This window comes from Adiantum capillus-veneris, chromosome 25 (assembly GCF_014529385.1).
Source record: "Adiantum capillus-veneris isolate H3 chromosome 25, ASM1452938v2, whole genome shotgun sequence".
Taxonomy (NCBI): Eukaryota; Viridiplantae; Streptophyta; class Polypodiopsida; order Polypodiales; family Pteridaceae; genus Adiantum; species Adiantum capillus-veneris.
Genome location: NC_140955.1, coordinates 73,654,136 through 73,667,045, shown reverse-complemented (window position 1 = coordinate 73,667,045; position 12,910 = coordinate 73,654,136). Strand labels below are relative to the sequence as shown.

The following is a 12,910-nucleotide window of genomic DNA, read 5'->3' as shown; positions in this document are numbered from 1 at the left end:
TGTAACAGCTTGGTCTCATAGGTCATTTTGGCCTTTTGAAGACGTTAATATATCATTTCATTACATTTCTCTCTCTCTCTCTCTCTCTCTCTCTCTCTCTCTCTCTCTCTCTCTCTCTCTCTCTCTCTCTCTCACACACACACACACACACACACACCTGCGTGTGCAGGGAAACATCTATTATTAAAAAACACCTAGAGGGCAAATACCCCAAGATAGAATAAATGTCACGAGCAGTCATATACAATGAGAAAATAAGGCTACACCTTGTATTAGACCTCTCAAATCTCCTAACATAAAGAACTCTTATTAAATAAAAGAGAGAGAAGCTTTCCTCGTACTTCGTCATAAACTCAGCTAGAGGAATGTCATCTCTATCAGACCTTCATCATGGGGAAGTGACAGGTCACAGGTAGCATGCTGCTAGGCTCAACAGGGGAAGAAGGTGCTACAACATCCGAAGAAGACGATGCTTGGATAGGAGATGGAAGTCCAGGGCTGAATCCCTGCGCCTGTAAACCATAGTAACTGGAGGGACCTCTGTCTCCTGCGTCTCCTTTCTTTGACTCTCTTCTTCTCGATGTCTCGGCCTCTGATCTGACTCTACTAGAAGTACTTTCCATAGAAGACTCCCTCAGAACCTCCTGCCTCTCATCCTGCTGTGCCTGCTCTCCATGCTCATGCACTATCCTGCCGCATGCAAGTGCATGCTGCTGCCAAATGGCAGGGTTTCCCACAAGAAAAAAAATGTAAAGGAAGCCCAACGAAGAAGACCTCTGCCATTTTTCTACCACCATAAAGAGTGGGAAGAGAGATGAACCGCGAGCGCAGAAGATCCTTCCCAAGAGTGTAGTGAAGGATGACTCTAATAATGGGAATCCACGACCCCATCATATTGGGTTTGACCATCACCAAACCTCCATCCCATATAACATAGTAGAGGCAACCAAAGTATCAAAGAGCCATAACTTTGTCCTAGGTTCCTGGAACTGAACCTGCGAACACATCCTTTCTATTCCTCCCAGAGCCGCACCAGCTCTAGTTAGTGTAGTCTTTGCTGCTCTTCTCAAAGAAAATCTCGGCCCAGTCAAACTGCCCCCAGGTAAGTGTATGCATCTGTATACTCCACAATCTCTTGACCATATTTGAAAGTAGGTACTGATCTCCTGACCCATTGTGGTGTGGTGTTAAGCACCATAACCTTGGTTTTACCTAGGTTTACACACAGTCCACTATCCTCTGCAAAACTGCGTAGTGCATCCAAATGTCGTTGCATACCTTCTGGTGAGTCAGATATCAGCACAATATCATCAGCATATAGCAACAATGGGATCTACGTCCCTGCCAGCTGGGCACCCCTGTCACCCTCTCTGTCAATGTAATCGGACACCTCATCAACATACATACCAAATAGAGTAGGAGACAATGGGCAGCCCTGTTTCACTCCAATAGTAGAGTGAACTGAATCAAATACCCCTTCCGGGGTGTGTACATGTCCCACCACTGATCTGTACAAAGCCATAATCCCCCAAATCACCTCTATGGGCACCCCCATCTCCTGCAGTCTGCGCATCAATCGAGCTCTTGGTACCATGTCAAATGCTTTGCGAAAATCCACAAAGCTACAATAGATCCGTCTCCCATGTGCTCTGCCCTCCTCAATGATGGCCCTGAGTGTCAGAATATGATCAAGAGTGGAGAAACCCCTCCTGAAGCCGGCTTGACCCTTTGCTCGTACACCCTCGCCCTCTGCCCAATTACTCAAGTGTTGCTCCAGAATAGATGCATACAACCATGCCAATGTGTGTCCCACCATAATAGTGCGGTAGTTCCCAGGCTCTGTAGGGTCACCAGCCTTGAAGATGGGCACAATATTAGACAACCTCCAAGTCTCAGGTAATCCCTCACACATGGCACGATTGAACAACACTACGAGAACCTCCATCATCATATCCCTGGCATGTATAAAGTGCTCCGCTACTAGACCGTCATGATCATATGTGTCGATGGCCCTTTGTACCATCTCAAGTGTAAAGAAAGTGCTCGTAGCTGGGCATGGCTTGGTAGGGTCTGGAAGGGGTTCCTGTCCAGGAACCGTATATAATGATGTCCCATATTGGCCCCACACATCAGGAGAAGTAATCCCTAGGGGAGGGGAGTGCTCATGGAAGAGTCGCCATGCCTCTCCTGAGTCCCTACTCAAGAACAGCTGATATAAGTCTCGCTCCATCTGAGCTAGGTAAGCTCGCTTCTTCCGTCGCACAAGGCGTCGGAAAGCAATCTGAGACTGTCTGTAAGTAATGACTCCTAAAAGAAGATCCCTCTCAAGCTGGGCTCTCATCTCTCTGCACTCCTCATCATACCAACTATTCTGGGGCATGCTCCCAGAACGTCGTCTCTTGCCTGGCTGAGTGTATGGATATGCCACTGATGCAGCCCCATGCAGTGTCTCAGTCAATAGAGTGGTGCACTCCTCCACTGAGAGGCCTGTATTATTTGTGCTAGCTGTGCCTTCCAATAGACGGTCCCAGATCTCCTTTGTATAAACGAAATCAGTCTCTGGTGTAAATGTATAGCGGGTGTGTGACCTGCCTCCTGATGTCTGGGTTGTACTATACTGAAATTTAACGGACAGTGTCAAGAGAGCATGATCTACTGCTATGCACACTAGCCTGGCTCCCACTGTGAAATCCTGAATGCAAGGGACAAAGCTCAGTTGTGTCATAACATAATCCATTGTACTGGCCCCATGTCTGTGTGGAAAGCATGTGAAACCGGCTGCTTTGGGAAATCGTTGTAAGCCATTAAGTATGGCTAATCCATGTGTAGTCGTCGTTTCCATGAGGTATCTCCCATACTCCGTCTACTCTCTGTCATCTGAGCATCTGTCAAGTCCCAACTCACCCACATCCAGCTCTCTAAGCATCTCATCTGAAGTGTCGTAGAAAACTGTTTGCGAGTTGCCCGTTTGGGCATTGAAGTCCCCTAGGAGAATGATATCACCATCCCTAGAAAACTCCCATATGTCATCATCTAGAATAGAGAAAGGCGACTGCCCTCTGGATGCAGCATACACGGATGTACTGGGAGGAAAGTAACATATGGCAATATATAGGAATCGACCTATGTCAGCTCTCAGTCTCACCCACATATATCTAGCATGATCATCTCTTCGTACAATATGCAATAATGGTTGTAGTTCCTCTCTGAATAGCATTGCTACTCCTCCTGAACCTCTACTCCCATGCTCAGATCTCGCATTTGTCATGTGAGCTGTCTCCCATCTGTATCTCATCACATGTGGCATTACCTGTCCAGGGGCTTGATGAGTCTCTGAGAAGAATACAATATCCTTGTCTTTGAAACTATCGTCAAATGCACCCACGTCCAACCTCATAGACCCATTACAATTCCAGGTACCCATCTTCAGTGTGGTCCCATAGGTCTCGCACCGTCATGCAATGCGCCGCTCTAAAATCACCACCCGTCCATCTCTGTAAAAGGCTATCTTTCCCTTCTCCCTTGCCGCTGTAATCTCTGGCATTACCTCTCTCATATGTGCGAGCTGTGAGAGAGTCAGGTCATCCCCGAGGAAAATACCTGTCTTTTTGAGAGTAGGCCTCTTCCTTAAGAATTCCTTCTTCTCTTCCAACGAGGGGAAGCGTAGTATGAGAGCTCTCCCCTTTGAAGACTCTCCCGTGCCGTCACTTTTCTTACCTACCCTCCATGCCTTTGTGTGCAAAGGCTTCTCCATCCCCATCATGGATGTAAAGCTTGTGACCTCTTTCTCCACATTGTTTATGTCCTTGAGACCGGTCACTCACACATGTAGTGTTCGCATCCGCCTTCTTTGTTCCTCTTCGAGGATCATGTTGATAAGTGTCGGTGTACAAGGGGTTTCTTGACCTTTCCCTTTCTTGGCGACCTCAATCCATTTTTCGGCCTCGTCCTCCTTTTTCTGTGTCCTTGTTATCATCTCCGCCCATGAAGATGTCTTTGCTACACTCAGTTTCTCTTCCTCCGTGATCATCCTAACCTGTTTCTTGATTTCCTTGATGTCATCTATTACCGAGGGCTGAAATTCGCCTTCCTCTAGTCCACTGCTTACTCTATCCACAAGCTCCTGTTTAAGGGCAGAGACTTCTTTTTTGAGTGTCCGTATCTCGGCGTTTGGGTTCTCCTGCTTGAGGGCTGAGACTTCTTCTTTGGGTGTCTATATTTCTGCATTAAGGCTCTCTTTCTCCTTCTTCCATTGTGCGCCTTCATTGAAGACTATCTGAAGGAGGTTGGCCTTCTCCTTCCACCATCCTTCCATATCTGTTTTCCACTCCTTCATTTCCCTCTCCATCTGCGCCATCCGCTTGTTTGTGAGCATGAAGGTTGCCTTTGCACGTGACTTGCAAACAGGTGAGACATTGACGGCTTCCGTGTCCTGTGTCGGGTCCTGTGCAGGGGAGATTGCTTCCATGTTTTGTTGTTCAAGAGATGTATCAGGCTCACTTACTCGCGGCCTATGCAACCAGCAAACACGCGGCCCCCTACTGGATCAGCTCGCGCAACAATTTCGCATCTGCCAGAGTCCCGCAGGCTCCCTGTATGTCTGACTTGTTGCCCCCTCGAGTACTCGTGAGGAGGACCTGCACCACAGCCCAATATGGGCGCCTCTGATAATCAGGAACAGCCTCTCGCTGCCCCTCTGGCTGTAAACAATAAGTCCCGCAACCCCCTATGTAAGGTATCCGCAGGCAGCACTGCTCGCTGCTGAGTGTGCATTAACCAGCCCCTCAGGCGACCCGTCTCTTTTGGAGCATGGAACCCGAGAGCAGCCCCCACTGTGGGACGGGCCTGCTGTCCCCAAACCTGCAACCTGTAAAGCTGAGTGCGCTGCCCTAAGGTCTGCAGCCCCGAAAACTGCTCGTGTGATGGCGTATTTGCTCACGGCCCCACAGAGAGAGAGAGAGAGAGAGAGAGAGAGAGAGAGAGAGAGAGAGAGAGAGAGAGAGCCAAACCTGCGCATTACTGCTCCCCTGTGCGCGCTGCTGCAGAGAGAGAGAGAGAGAGAGAGAGAGAGAGAGAGAGAGAGAGAGAGAGAGAGAGAGAGAGAGAGAGAGGGCCTGCTCGCTGCCCTGTTGTGCTGAGACCTGCTCACGGAGAGAGCTTCCCTCACGATGCTGCCCTTCCTTCACGCGGCCCTTCACCTACGCTGTAGAGAGAGAGAGAGAGAGAGAGAGAGAGAGAGAGAGATGAAATGAAATGAAATGTTATCTTAAACGTCTTCAAAAGGCCAAAATGACCTATGAGTACAATGTCTGGGTAAAAAATTAAGTAAAGGGAAAAACTGAAGAGAATGTCGTAGGAAACTATCCCCCGAGAGAGAGAGAGAGAGAGAGAGAGAGAGAGAGAGAGAGAGAGATGAGATGAAATGAAATGTTATCTTAAACGTCTTCAAAAGGCCAAAATGACCTATGAGTACAATGTCTGGGTAAAAAATGAAGTAAAGTGAAAAACTAAAATCATAATCATCATCATCAATGCCCGAGGATGCCCGACATCGGGCGTTGTCCGAGAAAGTATTGCATCGATCGCTGAAGAGCATTGTCAATGTCCACCTCTGTAAATAGTCGCACTGGATGTCTCCCATATCATGCTAGAATAGTCCTGATCCTCCGATGGAGCCTCCGTCGATGTCCTGGTCGCCCTTGTAGACGTGAGCGCCTAGCTCTTCCGAGCTCAATGGCTCTATCAGCTAATATACCTCTGCTATAGGTGGGCTATAAAGTCTGTTGTGAAGCTTGCTCATATGACTGTTCAGCCCCTGCTCTAAAGAAGTCAGTGATCTCCCTTTGTGAATGTCTCCCACTCACTGATCTCCTCAAGAGACTCTCCCTGTGTCTGCGCAGCTCTAGCAAAAACAACCCGAGGCATCTCTGATCTTGATATCTCATGACTCTAGCCAACGTCCAAAGCCCTCTTTGAATAGACAATGAAAACGGTCTCGTATCTCATAATATACCGGACAATGACAGATGTGATGTAACTCTGTCTCTGGCTCTATATGACACAACTGGCAAATCCTGGCCTCTGCTGGTACTCTCTTAAATCTGCCAGTCTCAATCTCTAATTGATGCGATGATGTGCGCATCTGACCAATAGCACATCGTATCCCAGGTGATAAACGAGTGTCCATATAGGCCGAACTGATCACAATCATCTGTTAGATGAAGAAGATGCTCTCTATAGAAAGCCATCTTCATGCTCAACTCCGTGTGGACTGTATCCATGTGCTCATGGTATCAAGCTGAATCAAATCCTAACGTATGAGTCTACTGATCGTGTAAGAGACGAGGGAGGGTGCATCCAAGGAGTAGGGGAACGGAGGCAATCAATCCATGCTGAAACCATGTGACTGAAACCATGATGTCATCTGCCCATACCAGCATGTTGTATTCCCTTGTAGAGCTAGCTGTCAGGATGACTCAAGGGCTACTTGAGCATATCTGTCTCTGGGGAGGTTCCATACACTATGCATGAAGGATACTGCCTTGACCACGAGAGGGAGGCAGCTAGCTCGGCTCGAATAATCTCATGTCGCACTGAGGCCTTTGCCTGAATCATCCAAGAGATCATAGAGATCTGCCATCCATCAGTGCTACCAGATCTGCCACGGTGGTCCACAGAGGGTCCCCAAATCTGAACTCTGTAAAGCATAGCTGAAGCTACTAGAGTGTCAAAAAGCCAGAGCTTTGCTCGAGGTTCTTGAAACTAAACCTGCAAACACATCCTCTCCAAACCTCCCAAGGCTGCATAAGCTCTCATCAGTCTAGTTTTTGCTACTCTCCTCAGTGAAAACACCAGTCCACTGAAGATTACCCCAAGATAGGTGTATGCATTTGTATACTCCACCATCTCCTGGCCAAAAATGTGGGTGCTGACTTCCTAACCCACTGTGGTGTGGAGTTAAACACCATAACCTTGGTTTTCCCCAAGTTAATAGACAGTCCACTGGCATGAGCATATGTGTACAAAGCCATCTAAGTGACGTTGCATCCCCTCCGGGAAGTCAGAAATCAACACAACATCATCACCATATAACAGTAGTGGGATCCGTGTCCTTGCCAATTGTGCTCCTCTATCACCATCCCTCTCAATGTAGTCGGAAACCTCATCCACATACATGCCAAATAGTGTAGTAGATAGCGGGCAATCCTGTTTCACCCTGATAGTGGAGTGAATCAAATCAAAAATCCCCTCTGGAGTGCGTACTATTGACTTGCATAGAGCCATGTTCTCCCAAATCAACTCTGTGGGTACCCCCATCTCCTGAAATTTGTCCATCAATCTAGCTCTGGGCATTGTATCGAAGGCTTTGCAGAAATACACAAAGCAACAATAGAGTCGTCGCCCATGTGATCTCCCCTCCTCAATAATGGCTCTGTGTCAGAATATGATCAAGAGTTGAGAAACCTCTCCTAAAACCCACCTGTCCTCTTGCCCGTACACACTCTCTCTCTGCCCATCTACTCAACGGCTGCTCAAGGATGGATGCATACAACCGTTCCACTGTGTGTCCAATCATGATAGTGCAGTAGTTCCCTGGCTCCATAGGGTCCCCTGATTTGAAGATAGGTACAATAGTAGACAAACTCCAACTATCAGCTAGGCCCTCGCACATGGCACGATTGAACATCACTGCTAGAAGCTCTGCAAGCAGATCTCTAGCATGTATAATATGCTCTGCTACTAGGCCATCGTAATCATATGCTCTCTTAGTCCTCATCTTGTCAATGGCCTTCTTTACCATCTCGGCAATAAAGAAAGCACGTGTGTGGGCATGGCTCTGGCGGATCCAGAAGAGGCGTCTGTCCCAAGACTGTGTACAGAGATGATGCATATTGACCCCATACCTCTGTAGAAATGATGACTGGTGGGGGACAATGCCCATGGAAGAGTCGCCATGCCTCGCCTGAATCTTGGCTCAAAAACAGCCTAGAAACGCCCTCTTCTTCCATCGCACCAAATGCCAAAAAGAAATCCATGACTGCCTATGAGTGACGACTCCTAGAAGAACCTCCCTGTGAAGTTGGGCTCTCGTCTTTGCACTCCTCATAATACTAGCTATTCTGCGGTATGCTCTTAGAGCGTCGTCGTTGCCCAAGCTCAATGTGTGGGTATGTCTTTGCTGCTTCCTACAGTGTTTCTGTCAATATATAAGTGAGCTCCTCTAGAGTTCTCCTTGGATCCTCTGTGCATAAGCGTTTGTATATACCACCTATGTAGACAGAATCAGTCTCCGAAGTAAAAGTGTATCACATATACGTAGATGTCTGTGCCAATCGACCTGTACCTACTTGGAATGAGACGGTAAACATGAGGAGAGTGTTGCTAAATTAGCTTTAGCTGATAGTAAAATAATCTAAATGAATTATTGGAATTTAAAGTGAGAGGGTTTTTCTCACCAAAGATATCCAAGTACAGATATTTCTAGTGCGTCATTCAGAGTAATGACAGATATTAAAGTGAGAGGGTTTTTCTCACTAAAGATATCCAAGTACAGATATTTCTAGTGCGTCATTCAAAGTAATGACGGGATGCACTATGAACGGCAATATTTGTAAGGCCCCCAAGAACGGGTACTTATGATGTGTCACATGGGATGGGTGACACAGAGCATCGTGAAGAAGTATTCGACCATCCGGGAACGGACATCTCTCATGTGTCATAGGATGGGTGACATAAAGCATCACGAAGGAGATTGTACTGTAAGTTCGGTAGAAAGGACTAGGTGATGGGTATTCTTCATGCGTCCCATAGTGGGTTACGGAGGCATCGGAAAGGGAATATTCCATAGTCAGGAGGAAATTCCGAACTGTGTTAGAATTGTGCACAAGGATGCGCAAGCACTTGAATGAAGATAAGTTCAGAGGAAACTTTGGGAAAAAAACAATTGCTTTTTGAGAAAGCCGGTTGCTTTTTGGGAAAGCAGATGCTTTCCCACGAAGAAGTCTATGTCTGCATTGCATCTATGCATGTGGTTGCATCCAGGTACGCCTGGGAAGTGCCATGTAAGCATTGTTTTCAGCTTATAAGGTTTCATTCAGTTTTTTAGTAGGTTCAGAGCATTTTTAAATAGGCCCACCACCCACTTAATAAGAGGGCAGCCAACCTTTAAAAAAAAAAGAAAGAGAAGAACCCAAACATTATAGAAAAAAAAAGCGAGCGTTGGCAGCCCACAACATCAGCGATCTCTTTCTCCCTCTCTCTGACACCCTTCTCCCTCCCCTACTCCTGTCGGCTGCCAGGAGCAATAACAAGCAAAGCCTCCCTCACTCTTAGGGGCAGAAAGAGCCAGTGCTAGGTGAAAGGAGGAGCTCCTGCGACGTTCGGCTATGAAGATGAAGCCGCCGGTGATGCCCATGGCTTCCCCGAGTGTACCGGATGACACCAAGACCCAGTGCGCGAGTTCCATCATGAAGAAGTGCCTACGGAGCGAGTTTCCATCGCGACAAGCTGCTGTTTTTCTCTGTTTTCAGCCCATAAACGTCACACGGTGCTGATTTACGAGAATTAACCCGAGAACACACCTCTTCTATGTGTAGGATTGGAAGAGAGGATTCTTTGTGTAGAGATCTCTTCCGGGGAGTTGTTTTTTTTTTTCAAGAACTGAGTTGCGTTTCGAGCGTCAAGACTTTGAACGTAACGATTTTCATGATATGATCTTTGAGTGTTTGTTTGCAGGTGTACTTCCTCTTTGCGAGGGAGTAGGAGCAGAGGAAGGCAGAAGCCCTACAAGAGAAAAGCGCTCTAAGGAACTAGAGCCAGATCAGCCCAAGGGTTTCACACCCTGAGCTTTGGGAGTAGATCCACGGATCGGAGAGAGGTAAACTCTCGAGTTGTGATCCGGAAGTTGAGATTCCCAAGGAAGGACTTCGCGTCTGAGAAAGCGGAATTATTCTGCAAGAAGAGGACTCTGGGAACAGAGTCAAAAAAGAGTTGCAAGGATGTCATGCCCCGAGTCAAGGTGAGATCCAAAGGCGAGAACCTTGGTTCTCGAGGATTCAGAATAAGGAACGGAAGCTCCTTGGAATAGGGTTCTGCCCTAGGAATAGGAAGCTGAGGCTTTAAGGAACCATCAAGTCTTACTCTAGAACAAATGTGGTAATACGTTCAATTCAAGTGCTTGTGTACACTTCTCCTCAGTAATAAAGATACTATTACAAGGGGAGACCAGCCCATCTTCGGGTCCCAGTATTGTGTCGATCTTCTCCCTCTCTATCTCTCTCTTTCTCTCTCTATCCTCTAGCTTCAGTATTAAGTGATAAATGTTGGGTTAAAGGCCCTAAATAACCCCTCAAGTACACTTTATGTTCATTTTTATATTTAACATTGAACCTGGACACATTTTTAAGGTCACTTATAATAAAAGTGGAAAACCCACAACTCAACACAAGTGAGTTTTCCCAAAATTGTACGTGTCTCTCTCTCTCTCTCTCTCTCTCTCTCTCTCTCTCTCTCTCTCTCTCTCTCTCTCTCTCTCTCTCTCTCCACTTTCGATCTGCAGCGCCATGCTTCTTTTACACTCTCGCCTGGCTACATTTGCACTAATCCTGCACCCCTTAACCTTGCGCATCACCCGGTAGCCTCTCCTTCGCGCTTTCAACTGGTATCAGAGCTCTAGGGTCCAAAATAAGACCTGCGCAGTCTCCTGGACAGCAAGTTAAATTTGCTCTCCCGCGACAATTTTCACTTCTATCGCGAAGCCCCTCGCCTCCAGGGTCAAGAGGGTCACCAAAACTGCCCAGAACAGGTCGTTTTTAGGTCAAAACATGTGATTTACAGGTTATTACAAGTTATAACAGCAATATGTAGGTGTACCAAAGTTGTGGGAACGTATTGATGTTCCTTGCGAGGATTTGAATGAAAAACAGAGTACACGTGCTTTTAAATCACACATTCAGCTGAAAGTTCAGATTTAGACAGTTTCATGTAAAGAAATTGTGGCAATCGTACGCAAAGTCTTGTGGTTGCTCCTATTTGCTGAAATTTTCAGCCTATTGCATCTCTCTTGTATAGACACTTGTGGTTGAGTAAAGATGGCTTCTACCTCTTCCGCATCTGACACTAAAAGGTTGATGGAAATCAAACGGTTCGATGGTCAAGGCTTCAACCTCTGGCAAGAACCCATGCAAGGTATCCCTTTCTTAAAGGATTGTGAAGATGCATTGGAAGAGAATAAGCTGCAAGGTTTGTCTGACTTAGAGTGGGCCAGGTTGAATAAGAAGGCCATGGCCTACATCAAAATGGCTATCAATGATGACATTTTGACGGATATCAAGCGTTTGGACTCTACTTATGCAATATGGTAAAACTAAAGTCCAATTATGAGAACACCACGACTGTGAACCAAGTGCATTTGATGCGAAAGTTGGTGAATATGCAGCTTGATGACTCGAAGTCAGCTTTTAAGCATTTGAGTGCTTTTACAGGTATGTTTAGTTAGTTGCAGGACAGTGGGCTTCAGCCATTGGATGATAAGCTGAAACCTATTTTCTTACTTATGACACTGTCAGATACTTGGGAGACATTGGTTGTTTCCTTGCGTAACAGTCCTAGCCTCACGTATAACGGTGTGAGAGAGTCTATTCTCAATGAAGAGATTAGACGCAAGTCTAGTGGGGAAGATGGCAGCTCTGCCTACAATGTAAGAGATAGAAATAAAAAGCATGATGCGGGCAACAGGACTCAAAATAGAAGTAAGAGCAAGACAAAGGACAAGGATGTCACTTGCTATCAATGTGGCAGAAAGGGTCACAAGAAACCCGATTGTAGGTATTTCAAGAAAGAGCAGGATAGGAAGAAGGAAGCGCAAGAAAAGAAGAAGAAAGATGAGAAGAAAGGGGAAAAATCATCAGGTGATTTCTCCAAGGATGCTGAAAATGCAAATGTATCCTCTAGTGTGGTCATTGAAGAGTCGTCAGACATTGAGGAAATTTTGGTTGCGGCTTCATGTCCCTCAGATTTGGTGATAGCTAATGCAGAAGACATGCTTATCTCAAAGAAAGATGTCATTGATACATTGCTTAGTGCTAATGATGGCCTATCCCAGTCTTGGATAGTAGATTCTGATGTTTCTTTCCATGTGACTCCATCTTTGGAGTGTTTTGCTACATATGTTGCAGGCAATTATGGCAAGGTGTATCTTGGTGATAATTTTTCTTGCAATATTGAGAGAATGGATACCATGCGTTTGGCTCTTAACGATGGTCAAGAGCTTTTATTGAATAATGTCAGGTTTGTACTAGGCATTAAAAGAGTTTGCTATCAGTGGGTCAGCTAAATGCACATGATTTTACCACTGTATTTGTTGGGGGTTCATGAAAGTTGCTTAAGGGCTCTATGCTTGTTGCAAAAGGGTCTAAATGAGGTACTTTGTACTATCTTCAATGTAAAGCTTTGCCTGACAAGTTTCTTGTTGTTGCCGAAATTGCTTCACATACGGAATTGTGGCATAAGAGACTTGGCCATATGAACCAAAAGGGTATTGATGTGCTTTCCTCTTTGAAGAGGGTTGATGTAAAAGGCAAAAACTTGGATTTTTGTAACGATTGTCTTTATGAAAAGCAAAATAAATCTTCTTATTACTCTAGTGTCTCTCGCAAAGCTAATCCTCTTGATCTTATTCACTCCGATGTATGCACTATGCTTGTTAAGTCTTTTGGTGGTGCATTGTATTTTGTTATATTCATTGATGACTGTACTAGGAAAGAATGGGTGCATTTGTTGAAAAGTAAGAGTGAGACTATTGATGCTTTTAAGAAGTTTTATGATTTTGTCACTACTCGAAAGAGTGCAAAGCTTAAATGTCTCAGGTCTGATAATGGAGGAGAATATGTATCTGCTGAATTTCAACGTT

The 12,910-nt window shown here is 45.9% G+C and overlaps 1 protein-coding gene and 1 pseudogene across 3 annotated transcripts in view; both read right to left on the bottom strand.

Annotated features, from left to right (window-relative positions):
* The window catches only part of LOC147425101 (protein transport protein SEC16B homolog), a 147,542-nt gene that overhangs the window by 506 nt on the left and 134,126 nt on the right, over positions 1–12,910 (bottom strand). The gene's annotated exons all lie outside the window — the stretch shown is intronic.
* On the bottom strand, positions 68–8,036 carry LOC147425102 (uncharacterized; annotated as a pseudogene).